The sequence below is a fragment of the Colius striatus genome, chromosome 21 (genome assembly GCF_028858725.1).
Source record: "Colius striatus isolate bColStr4 chromosome 21, bColStr4.1.hap1, whole genome shotgun sequence".
Lineage (NCBI taxonomy): Eukaryota > Metazoa > Chordata > Aves > Coliiformes > Coliidae > Colius > Colius striatus.
The window spans coordinates 197920-210940 of record NC_084779.1 but is presented as its reverse complement, the minus strand read 5'-3'; positions in this window follow the sequence as shown (position 1 = coordinate 210940).

The following is a 13021-nucleotide window of genomic DNA, read 5'->3' as shown; positions in this document are numbered from 1 at the left end:
CCTTGTCTGCAGTCAATGACTCCACAGCTTTGCTCTGTCCCTCCTGGACCATTTGCAGCTGTCAGTGGGCTGTGTCCTCAGGTTTTGACTCGCATTCTTTCCACTCTCTAGTACAGTGAGAAGTCACCAAGCTCAAGGTTCATCCTCAAAGCTCGGCAGGTTTTAACCCGCTCTCCTGTGGAGAAGAATGTGGATGAAATGCCTGACTGTCTGTCGGTGGCAGAGCACAGCAAGCGACCAGAGCTGGCTGTACAGTCTCGTGGGAACAAAGGGCTGTGAGCAGACTAAATGCCTTCAGTATCTACCCTGGAATTCACCTGCACAACTCTGCACTCTCCTCAGACTCCTTCTGCCTGTAGACATCCTCTAAGTAGATACATTAAAAGCCAACAGACAGCTCGCTCCCTCTCTTTTCTCTTTTGCATGAGAAGAGCCCTTTCCTACTCCAAGTGTACTTCAGTTTTCAATACAACAGGTAAGAAAGTTCTTTTGTCATCATCTCTTTCAGGTTTCACAAGGTGAGATGTGATGTTTGGAGTTAACAAACATGGATGTAGCACTTACAGTAGTCGCAGTAACTGTTTCCACAGCAGGGAATAACAGCTGCGTCCCTGATTAACTCTTTACAGAGGGGACATAAGAGCTCCTCGGGAATCAGAACAGCTGAGGAGGAGGAGGAGGATGGCTTCTGTGGCAAGAAGGGAGGTTTTTCATCCTTTTTTGAAGCAAAAGCTGCCCTGGAGGAAGAGTAGGGAAAGAAAAAGGAAAACATTAAAGATGGGGAAAGGAAAACTCATCCTCTCAGACCAGTAAAATCCTTTCTTGACAGCTAGAAATCCACGGCATGAATCCCACCTCTGCTCTGGCAGGGGGTCAGTGCAGAATGCAGGCTCATGAGAAGTTCAGTCTCCAAGTAATTGCATTTTAGAAAAGGAAGAAACAGCTGCTGCAAAAGGAGGCCTGTGACAGAAACCCACAAGGGCTCCCGTCCTTTTTTCACACAGCCACTCTTGTCAGCACACAGCAGTATCTCTGCAGATCAGAGCAACAGCACAACTTCAGCCTGTTTCACACCTGGGATCTGATCAAAGGCAGAGCGGGAGGAAATCTCCAGCCAACAGCCAGCGGTTACATTTGGCCAGAGGCCTTTGAAACATCAACCAGAGGCAAAAGGAGCTTCCCAAGAGAAGGACTCCCCATTAAACAGCACTGAACTCTTTGGCAGAAATGCAGACTCCTGGCACACCACCAGATGAAGCAACTTCCAGGGCAGGAACGGCAGGAGAGCACCGTTTTCATATTCAAAAGGAGGGCAGATTGGAAGGGGAAGATCCAGTGACACTGCTGCCTCCCTCCCAAGGACAGATGCTGGCCAGCCTGGCTGCTCTGCCTCTCACACACGCACACACGGCTCCTCTCGCTCACTTTGGGGCCAGTGCAATCGATGCCACACTTACGCATTAGTGGCTGCCATGGCGCATTTCCCATCTCTTGTCAGCATCGCGCCCTCCGTGTTGGGATCACACAGCTCCACCATGAAACTCCTGTGAGCATTCTTGGGCACTCAAACCCCTTGCCTCTGCTGATGCATTATACCTAAAGACCTGTGCAACTAATCCACCTTCCCTCCAAGTGGACTGAAGCTACGTGCAGAAAATAATCACACTGTCCACTCTTTGTCAGATGATTTTTGGGCTCCAGACCATCTGAAGGAGAAGCCGTTCAAAGCACACGCCACTGAGATGTAGGCAAGCATCGCTCTTTCCATTTTGCAGCATGACAAGGACCCATAACTTCAGAGTCAGGGCAGGTGGTTTTGCTTGCTGCAATTTGGCTTCAGACACAGAAGCATTCAAAGAGATGCAGCTTCTCACAGGTCAGAGTAAGGAGCAGTTTGGAGCTGCTTTACCTCCTGTTCCCGTCCTTTTCGGAAAGATTTACGTTTACTCCAAAGCCTCAGGGTGCACATCCCTTGGAGAGCTTTTACCCAAGTCCAGAACTGACAGACAACTACATCCTTTTTAACAACTGGGTCAGCTTCCAGGGCCAAATTAACAAACCCTCTGAGCAGCAGGAAGCAGCTTCTGAAGTGCTGCTGCTTTGTGCCCGGCAGCTGCGGAACACGGCAGTGTCACGTGGAGCCTGAGAAGGTCCTCGCCTGCTGTCTGCCCAAACTCTGGCAACCACAGGGTAAATTAAGCACTTGAGCTATTACGACTGAGGCTAAGGTTTTGCTCACATGGCAAGAGTTATCCTGCCCTGGGTCACAGTATGAGATGTAAAAATACGAGGCAAACACTTTTTCTTTGCAGTATGTGACAGGAATATCGAGATCTACCTTAACCAGCTGCTCCAGAGGAAGCCGTGGAGAAGCATCAGTCACCTGACGGGCCTCAGCAGTCTGTTCATAAAGAAAGAAACGTTACCTTGAGGCTGACAAGGGGATCCCTTCTGCCTGTCTTTCCAAACTGGGAACTGCCCTTTGCAGGATGGGACCAAACTTTCACACACAGTAAAGTTATAAAGGCACTTGAAATTAGTACACATGACAGCTCTGTTCACAGGACAACAATGATCCAGCTCTAGATTTTAAAATAGGAAGCAAACACTTCTTTTTCAGTATTTGACAAGAAAATCTATTTCTATCTCCATAAGCTGCTCCAGAGAAAGAGACACAGAAGAGTCATCAGTCTGTTCCAAAACAAGCAAACACATACTCCAGTTTTACAATGCAAAGGTGGCAATAGGGAACCTCTGCTGCAGGCTGAAAGTCGACACTGGCCTCTGAGTGTCTCTGGAAGAGCCATTTCCCACCCCAAGTCAGTTGCATTTGTCACAAGCCAAGTGCAAACTTACGAGAGCTTCAGAGGGCTGATGTGGTTCATGACAAGAAGCTAAAATAACCAAACCTGCCTGAGACTGACTCATTGTTCCAGACTATCTCAGACAGGGACCCTTGTCAAATGCTCACCACAGCTTCAAAGCCAAAGGGGTAAGGAAGCTGCAGTGTTTCACTGGGGAGACCGAGAGAGAGGACTTGGAAAGAGTGACGCAGGGCTTCCGCCCTCCCTGGGGCTCCCCAAAAGGGAATGAATGGGTTTGCTTTGTCTGTCTTTTCAAGTTCCTTCAGTTGCTCCACACTAACCCTGAGCCTCCAAGACTTTTTCTGCTTGGTATTTTTTTGAGATGGCTGTGAGAGCTGATGGGAAGATGCTCCTTAACAGGGAAGGCACAGATGCCAGGGAACACACCAGCCTAGAAGAATGTTCACCTTACTGTTGAATGTGGCATTTGTGCTTTTACACCTGCTCATAAACAAAGAGAAAAAGAACCAGAAGGTGAGGAACAGGACCAAGTGTCCCAGCAGTGGTTCTGCAGTGGTTTGGGGTTACTTTTTCAAAAGCCATTGGGCAGAAAAACCCAAAACTGTTTAAAACAAAACAAAAAGCTACCTGATACAGTGTGAAAATGGCAAAAGCTACACACCAAACAATGTGAACTGCAAGAAACAGCAAGCACACAACAACCTGTACAAACATCCCTCCTGCCGGCCACAGAGAGATGTAGAACACAGCAGCAGGTTCGGTTGTGCAAACCCAGAACCGACACGGCCCCAAAGCCAGCACAGCCCAGCTGTGCAACACCACGTCCCACAGCCCCAAAGCCAGCACAGCCCAGCTGTGCAACACCAGGTCCCACGGCCCCAAAGCCAGCACAGCCCAGCTGTGCAACACCAGGTCCCACAGGAAACCTTCTGGCAACTTCAAAGGAAACACAGCGCACCACTGGGCACACACACACACACCAGAGGCTCACCCTACAGCCGTGCAAGTGATGGCAACAGGCAGTTTGGGCTCTGCTGAGCCAAACACACTGTGCTTACAGCAGAGACTGTGTTTTAATGGAAAATACACCAAGTCAATCTTTGGACCATTCATACAAGGCTGGAGTGGTTAGAATTCAGTGCCATGTGCAGAAAAGGTAGGAGATTGTGATTTTCCTTACCACTTCTGCTGTTCTGCTCACTGGCTCAGTTGGATTTCTAGAAGAAGAAATAAAAGGGATCAGAACTTAAAACAAAGCACTTGCCCCCAGCACAAAGCAGGGAAAACAGAGTCTCAAGCCTGAACATCAAAGCCTTGTGTTCTGAGAGCCCAGTGAGTGTGGAAATGCATCTGTGCACATCAACTGCTCTCTCTCGCTGCATTCACTGCAGCTAAAACCCCCCAAAGCCCCATTTCTCCTTTGTCAGCCATTGCTCTGAGACTGACAGGTCGAGAGCAGAACAGTGCAAGAGCAACTCTGCAGGTATTTTGTCTCTGCTGCCTGAGGATCACAAGGGTGAAGGCTGTGCTGCACTTCTGTGCTCTTAAGCAATCAGCCACAACACAGGAAGACAACTTTAGGCGATCTGTATATCCCTGGTACTGCAAACGGGAACCAGAGACGGGACTTGACTTTCTGAGCAAGAGCAGGGGTCGACTGGACACTTGGAAGTGTGAGTTACTTGAGGGGAAAAATCAGTGAGTGAGATTCCACTCACGGACTGATCGGTGTCTGCGTGCTGCTGGCCACGAGTGACACGCTGCAACCCATCAGGCTGCTGTCTTGAGAACCAACACGAACAAGCCCAGGGCATCAGCTGAAAGGTTCCCATTGCTGTGGTTTGAACCCTGTGTCTCAGCAGGCCTATAAATGTAACTCTGCTTTGGGTCAGATACATTAAAATCCACCCCATGGTAACAAAAGCCAGGAGCAGCTGCAACCAGAAAGGTACCATCTGAATGCCTCTGCTCTTTAGAGGGACCAGGACAGGCTGGAGCAATGGGCCCAGGGGCTGAAAAGCTGCCCAAAGGGAAAGGCCCTGGGGGGGTTATTTGACAGCCCTCTCAGTGTGCCCAGGTGGCCAATGGCTTCCTGGCTTGGACCAGCCATCGTGGTCAGCAGCACCAGGGCAGGAAGGCCGCACCTCCAATACTGTGCCCAGTTCTGGGCCCCTCACTACAAGAAGGACATTGAGGTGCTGGAGTGTGTCCAGAGATGGACAGCAAAGCTGGTGAAGGGTCTGGACAACAAGTCTGATGGGGACAGACTGATGGAGCTGGGGATGTTCAGCCTAGAGAAGAGGAGGCTGAGAGGAGACATGAGCACTCACTCTGTACAACTGCCTGAAGCGGAGCTGTAGTGAGGTAGGAGTTGGTCTCTTCTCTCTAGGAATAAATGACAGGCCATGAGGAAATAGGTTCAAAATTCTTCCAGGGTAAGTTTAGATTGGCCATTAAGGAAGAACTTTTTTCCCTGAGAGGGTTATTAAGCATTGGAACGGGCTGCCCAGGGAGCTGGTAGAGTCCCATCCCTGGAGACGTTCAAGAGACACACAGAGGAGGTGCTGAGGGACAGGGGGTAGTTTAGTGATGAGCCTGGCAGTGTGAGGTGAGGGGTGTGACTCTATGATCTTCAAGGTCTTTTGTAAGCACAACAATTCTCTGATTCTCTGATTCTAAATGAAAGCACATCACAACCTGTGCAAACATACCTGTTACACACAGAGGTAGAACACAGCACCAAGCTCAGCTTGTAGACCTGAAACCTACATGACCTCCAAACCATCACAGGTCACCTGTCCAGGTGCTACAGGCCATGTCCTGGCATGTTCCTAGGAAATACAGAGCATCACTAGGCACAGACACCAAGGGTCACATCAGAGCCGTGCAAGTGATGGCAGCACACAGTTCGTACTGCACTCAATCACACACACTGTGTTTACAACATGTACAAGGTTTTACTGGAAGATAGATTAAGTCAATGTTTGGAAGATTAATACAAGGCTGCAGTGTTCAGAACTAACTGCAGTGTGTACAAAAACAGTGGGAGATTGTGTCTTTACTTACAGCTTTTGATGTACCATTCACTGGCTCAGCTGGACCTCTAGAAGAAGAAGCAAAAGTCCTCTCCCTTTCAGGCACCATTTCCATACCAGGAGAGGGGCTCCTGACCAGGGACTGCTGGAAACCACTGCCACAGCTGCTGGAGTCATGTGCCCAAAGTTCACAAGCAGAGACACGTCAATTCAGGGGGTTTTGCTTGCAGATGGCTACCAGAATGCTCTTGGTCTGAGACACACTCTGACTCCTCAGTCTATTGATTGAGAACAAACATTAGAAAGACACAGCAGAACCACAAGCCAAGGACATGTACTAATTGTGGGGGAGACACATCTCTTTAAGGGGGCTGGAATACATGACCATGCCAACAATGCTCGAGTGGCTGAGACAGAACTGGACTGTACAAATACATCCATGGCAGCAACACTCCTGGAGCCAGGAGTGCAGCTGAATAGCTGTCACTGTAACCAAGACACCTGATTCTCTCCCCTCCATAAAGCTCAGGGATACAGAATTCAACCTGGAGCATAGAGTCAGCTTAGGAGAAAAACAGACTTGGAAAGAGAACTCATTGCATTTGCTGATGTGATCAACTGCTTGCAGAGCTTCAAGTTGGGGAAGGATTAACTATCCCTTCATCCCACTCCACACCACAGGCAATGCCCTGCAGGGTATTGCTCTTTTTCTCCAGCCTGGAATGGACATTGTCTTTAGGAAAAGAAGAGCAGTTGCTTACAAATGAAGTTGTTGTTGGCATGTTTTTGCTCTTTCCTCTATCACTTGGACACAAAACCCCCAGTTGGAGGTTTCAGAATGCAAGAAATAGTCAAATACTGAGAATCAGACTGAGAATCAGAGATGGGAACAAATCAGGTGTTTACGCTACACTGGGTGTTTGTCTTTGCTCTAAAAGCAGTAACAGCAAACAGAGAATAAGGAACCTCTCAGCGTAGAGGAAACAGCATCTGCAACTTGGGTTTCAGAAAAACAACCCCAAGAGCCAAGCCCAAGACAAGCATCTTAAAAGTTGCCATTGTTGCAGTTGGAAACCCATGTCCTAGCAGGCCTAAAAGCAAGTCTGCTTTGGGACAGGTACATTAACATCTGCCCCGTGCCGACACAAATGCACAGCAGCTTTGACAGGAAAGATACAGCCTGAAAGCCCTGTAAGCTCATAGAACAGGCGACCACCCTGAACCCTCCACAAGGAGCACAATGCTGTAATGACACTTCCTTCTGTGATGCTGGTGGCTTTCACTCCTCCCACGGGGATTCTTCTCCCAGCCCCGAGCAGTTGGTGGGTCCCAGCCAGCAGCCGGCGCCGGGGCCCGTCAGGGTGCAGCAGCAGCAGAAACGCTCCTGAGCCTCGGGGCTGGCACCAGCTGGGGCTTGGCTGCGGACACCAGGCAGGGGTGGCCCTGACACCCTGCCCATGTACCTGGCCACGGAACCTGGGAACCTGCTCCTCTGCCCAGCCCTCTCATGGGATGGCAAAAGCAGCTCCATCAGCCCTGGCATGGTCCTGAGACATCTCTTGATGGGTGACTCTGGAACCATCAGGCCTGGAAAGAGGAGAGCTTGCCCAGAACTCAGCTGCTCTCAGTTTTTGGCACGCAGGGTGGGTTTTTGAGCTGCCTGGTCCTGCCACTGCTGGGAGCACCCAGGAATCAGCCTGTAGCTGCTGTGGAGTGAGGGCAGCAGGAGTGAGCAGGGCTGTGTGCAGCTATTGAACAGGTTCAGCCTTTAAAGGTGTCCCCCCTGGGAAGCCTGCTTCCTTTTTCCTTGCAAGGTGGTATTTAGAGCTGAAACAGTTGCTTTTGGAAAGCAAAACCACCACCCAAATGCAAAGCACTGGCTGGGTGATTTCCCTTCCCCAGGGCTGGCCACTGGACAAGGTGCTGGTCGGCAGCACTCTCAGGGTGCAGGGCTGGGCCCAGGACAGGCCTGCTGCAGGCACCACACTTCTGGAGGCTCCTGCTAATGCAGTTCCTGGGCAGTGCTCAGGGAATGAGGGCACTTGTCCATAATTGCTAGCTTTGGTCCCTCCCCATCGGTTCTGGCTCCCTGCCCTCATCTGTTACTTCCTCCCTCTCTGTCTTTAGCCCAACACTGGTTTTTCTTTCTCTTCCTCTGTAGGACTCCTTGTCTGTATTTTCTAACCCCTCCCTGTGTGTCCTACATCCTGTTGCTATTTTTTCTCCTCTCCTGCTCCCTGTCCTTTGCCTTTTTCTATCACCATGTTGTGATTCCTGGCCTTATTTTCCCTCTCTCCCCCACAGCCTGTCCCCACTTTCCTGCTCATCTCTCTTGCTCAGCTGGCTGGAGCTTCTCTCTTCTCTCCAAACCTCCATCCTGCTACTCACCCCCTTTTAGCTCTTCCTCTGACTCTCTCAGCCCATCGCTATTCCACCCTCCTGCGCCTCCTTCTGCTGATCCACATCCCTCTGTTCCTTGCTCTCTCTGGATGCTTTCCCTTCCTTCTCTTCTCTGTCCCTGCCTTCTGTCCCTGTCTCTCCCTCTCTCTCCTTTCCCTTGTCTCTCTGTCCTAATCCCTGTCCCATTTCTCTGTCACTCCACTCTCCTGGTGCCTTTTCTGTCTCTCTGTCCCCCTGTCCCACTCCCTGCCTGTGTCTGTGTATCCCCCCCATCCTCCTTTCTGCCCTTCCAATCCTCTCTCTGTCCCTCTCTACTGCTGCTTGTTGCTCTTTTTCCTCCTGCACTCGCTGTCTCCTTAAGCTCCATCCCTTTCCTGCTCTGTCCCTCTGCCCTGCTCCTCCCCCGTATTTTCCTCCTCCTCCTCCTTTGGCTCCTCCTGGGGCTGGGCCTGTGCAGCCCCGGGGAGGCGCCCATGGGGCTGCAGGGTCAGGGGGGCCTGGCCAGGGGCTGGTGTCCCTGCAGGGTCAGGCAGCAGGAAGGAGGCCCCGGGGCACGTGGGAGCTGTAGTCCTGGGCTGGCAGCCGTCCCTCTTCATTCCTGGGCCAGCCAAGGGCACTGACAGCTCATTTCCCCACCCAGCAGCACTGTCTGTGCCTCAGTGTGTCTGTGCTCTCTGTGGGGCACTGACACAGCACACAGATCCCGGCCAGAGCTGCTGTGGCCTGAGCCAGAGGCTCCCTCAGCGCCCAGCCCCGGGGCAGCCAATGGCAGCGCAGCAGGCGGGAACAGCCCTGATTGACGTGTGGGCGGCAGCCAATCGGAGGCGGCGGTGCCTCAGGGAGGGCGGGACCAGGCAGGGCAGTGACAGCCCCGCAGCCAATCAGAGGCGGCGGCGCCTCAGGGCGGGCTCTGGCCCCTCCCGCCCTGTGATGCAAAGCCCCTGAGCCACAGGCAGAGGCAGAGGCAGGGCCAGAGAGACGGGAGCTGCTGGACACAGGCCCCGAGGGGCCGAGTGCTGAGGGGCCGGCACATGGCTGTGGGCAGCAGAGGCTGCGGCCCTGCAGAGGAGAAGGCTGAGCTCAGGGGCCCTTCTCAGCGCTGAGGGCTCCCTGCAGGGCGGGGGGCGAGAGGCTGGGGCCGGTGTGTGCTGTGTGGTGGGCAGGGACGGGACACGGGGTGCCGAGCACACGCTGACACAGGGGCGGCCACCCAAGGCCCTCCCTGGGTACCCCCAGGCACTGCCCATGTGCAGCCTCGGGTGTGAGTGGCTGCACGTGCACAGAGACACACAAGGGCAGCATCTGCCCAGCTCCTGCTTGTGCCCTCCAAGGGGAGGCCTTGGCAGCTCAAAAGGAGGGGGTTTACCTAACAAGGTGTGTTAGAAAGCTAAAACAAGGCTTTAGATGCTGATAACTGAGGTTGAGACCTGAGAATGAGGGATTGAAAGCTGAAAAGGAACAGGTTAAAGCTAAAAAGAACAACTTGGGCCACAAAGTGAGACTTTGGAATATAAACCTGGAGGACTGTGTTCCAAGCAATAAGGTTAAAAAAGGCAAAAAAGAGGCTTTGGAAGCTCAAAATGAGCATCTGGGACACAACACAAGCCTTTTGAGGTTAAAATTGAGTGTTTGGAAGCTAAGAAATGAGGGTTTGAGCAGAAAAATGAGACTTTGAAAATACAGGTGATGGTTTGGACCTAGAAGAGGATGATTTGAAATCTAATCCCAAGGTTTGGAATGTGACAATCAGGCTTTGGGAATAAGGGTTTGGGTCACTAAGTGACATTTGAAAGATTTACATGGGGGCTTAGGCCTCAAAATAAGGCATTGGAAGCTAAAAAGGAGGATTTGGGCCCCCAGAGGAGGGTTTGGAAGCAAAAACTCTCGCTTTGAATGACGAAAATGAAGCTTTGTTCCAAAAAGTACCACTTTGGAAGCTAAAAATGAGGTTTTGGATGCAAACCAGGAGGTCTTGGGTCCCAGATTGAGGACTGAGCCAGCCAAGTTCTACCTTCCCAGCCCTTTAGGTGTGGGAGCTGCCCTCAGTCGTGTGCAGTTCGTCTGCTCAGCCCAGATGAACAAATGCAGGGTGCAGGCCAGAGAGATGGGGTGGGCACTGAGGCACACAAGGAAGAACCCAGCCGCAGCTTTCCTACCTCTGTCATAGAACCATGGAATTGTTATGGTTGGAAAAGGCCTCTCAGATGATCGAGTCCAAGCCCTCACCTCACACTGCCAGGCCCATCGCTGAACCACATCCCTCAGCGCTTCATCTACGTGACTTGTGAATATCTCCAGGGGTGGGGACTGCATCAGCTCCCTGGGCAGCCCGTCCCAGTGCTTCATAACCCTCTGGGTGACAAACTTCTTCCTGGTGTCCAACCTGAACCTGCCCTGGCGCAGCTTAAACCCCTTAAACCTGTTTCCTCGTGTTCTGGAGAGAAGAGCTCGACCCCCACCTCACTACAACCCCCTTCAGGCAGCTGTAGAGAGTGATCCTGTCTCCTCTCAGCCTCCTCTGGGCTCAACATCGCCAGCTCCCTGAGCCTCTCCTCATCAGACCTGTTCTCATGACCCTTCCCCAGCTTCGCTGGGACTCTGACACCCAGCTGAACCCACGGTGCAGTTGATGGCAGCAACAGGTTCCCCAGGTGCTGGTGGGCTGCTGGGGATGGACACAGCGTCTGCCAAAGCTTGTGCAGATGTTGAGGCTGCGAATAGTGCATCAGGAGATGAGAGAAGCGACTGTGCAGAGGGATTTCTGAGCTTCCCCAGCCAGCCCTCGGCACAACCAGCTCTGAGCCAGAGGCATCCCTGTGGGGGCAGAGAGGTGCAGCCGTCGGCTGCTCCCAGGAGTCAGAGGCAGCCTGAGCTGGAACCTTCCCTGACGGATTCACGATGGTGTCTTCCCTAACAGCCCCTTTCTTAAGCCATTTTTACAGTCTCTTTCCCTGTGAGGTGGGGCTGGAGTGACTCTGGTCACACAGACCTTCATCTGGATTGCTGTGTAATGCTCTCACTTTGCTTTTAAAGGTGTGGGGTAAGGACAATGCAGAGCACATGCTCAGTGAGGGCTGGTGGCACCTTGGAGCTGGGTGGGCTTTGGGATGGAGCTGTGTTTCGGTGCTATAATGAGAGTCGAATGAGCAAAGTTCACCCAAAACCCAGCGTTTGTCAAACAATATCAGGCTGTTGGCCCAGGTGTCAAATGAATTGCAGATGTTACAGAAGCATCAGAGCACAGAAGCGTCATTCAGCCAGAAATCTGCAAGAACACATTTGTAAGTGTTTGGTATCTGAAATATTGGCGTTAGGAACTGGTTCCCTTGTGGCAGTACAAGCTTCAGGACATTGCTGATCTTGTAGAGCCGCTGAGCAGTTGAGCACACGGCTGCCAGCAGGGATGCTGCGGGGCTGCTGGCGGCGGGCAGCGACGCGCGTGGTGCGGCAGGTAAGGGCTGTGCCGGGCTGCTCGGCACCTGGCTGGGCCGGGGCCGAGACAAACGGCTGCTGCTATAGTTGGGGCAGTTTTGGTCAGCACTGGGGTCTTCTCCCTGCATGCTGAGACCCCTGTGAAGAGTCGCGATGAAGCCATGGGGAAATGCAGCAGAGCTTGCTGCAGCAGTTGCTGGCGTTGGCTCAGCTCACATTGCGCTGGGAACTCAGGGTCGCCTCTGTATGAAAGGATCTCTTTTCCTGGCCTGGTGTCTGGGAGCTGCATTGTGTGGGCTGTCTGAATGCTGACACGGGTGCCTGTCTTGCAGGTGTAAATGGGACTGACTGGGGCTTGGAGGACACTGGCTGTCCCGTGAGGAAGACAGGGACTGGCCAGAAGTCTCACTGCAGAAGAAAATCCAGGCAGTCCGACATCATTGCCAGGGAAATAGAGGTGCCAAAGGTAAGCAGCCACTGTCCTGCTCTACACAGCCATCTTCTGCATCTTCCAGTCTGGTAAAATCTCAGTGCCATCCCAGGGGGATCCACAGTCAACCAACGAAGGTTTCAGTGTTGAACTCCCATCAGGACCCAGCAGCAATGAAGAACCAGAGCACAGCTGTAACCAAGGGGCCTGCTGTTGACTTTGGTGGTTGTCGGAGTCCTTCTTCTCCATCACCTTCAACGCTGATCTGTCAGTGCGATGCTCTGAAAGCCTTCAGAAGGCTTTGAGGGTTCACAGTCCCTGAGAGCAGGGGATGAGTTGCTTTCTTCCCCTCTTTAGGAGGGTCACGATTCAACTGCCTGTGCAAACCCACCCTCAGAATGAGCTGTGGGAACTGGGAATATGGGCAAAAGAAGGCCCAGGGGACAGTGGTGGTTGAGCTACATTTCTCTGCCTGACTCTTGCTTTCTTGTCCGTCCTCTCAAGGCATTAGTGAGACACTTGGTTGGCAAACAAGGACAATTTATTAATGCCTTGAGTAAAGAGTCTGGGGCCAAAGTTTCCGTCTGGACGCTCCCTCATCTCCGTGACTCTGAAATCTGTCTCATCAAAGGTAAGAGGAATGCCTCTTCATGAGATGGGCAAGGAACTGAAATGGGTTCAGGGGCTTGGGGAGGCCGGTGCTTTTGCCAAAGTGTTCTGCTCAGGGCTGTTCCAGCAGAGGGATGCGGCCAATGGCCTGGGCCTGGGCACGGGAAGCCTGTGCTCTGGGGCTGACAATGCATTTGAACAGCTTTGGCTGCTGGAGCTGCACCAACCCCTTTGGCAGGGTCCCTTGGGGCGTGCAGGAGCAGCTGTGGGATGTGTATCAGCACAGGCAG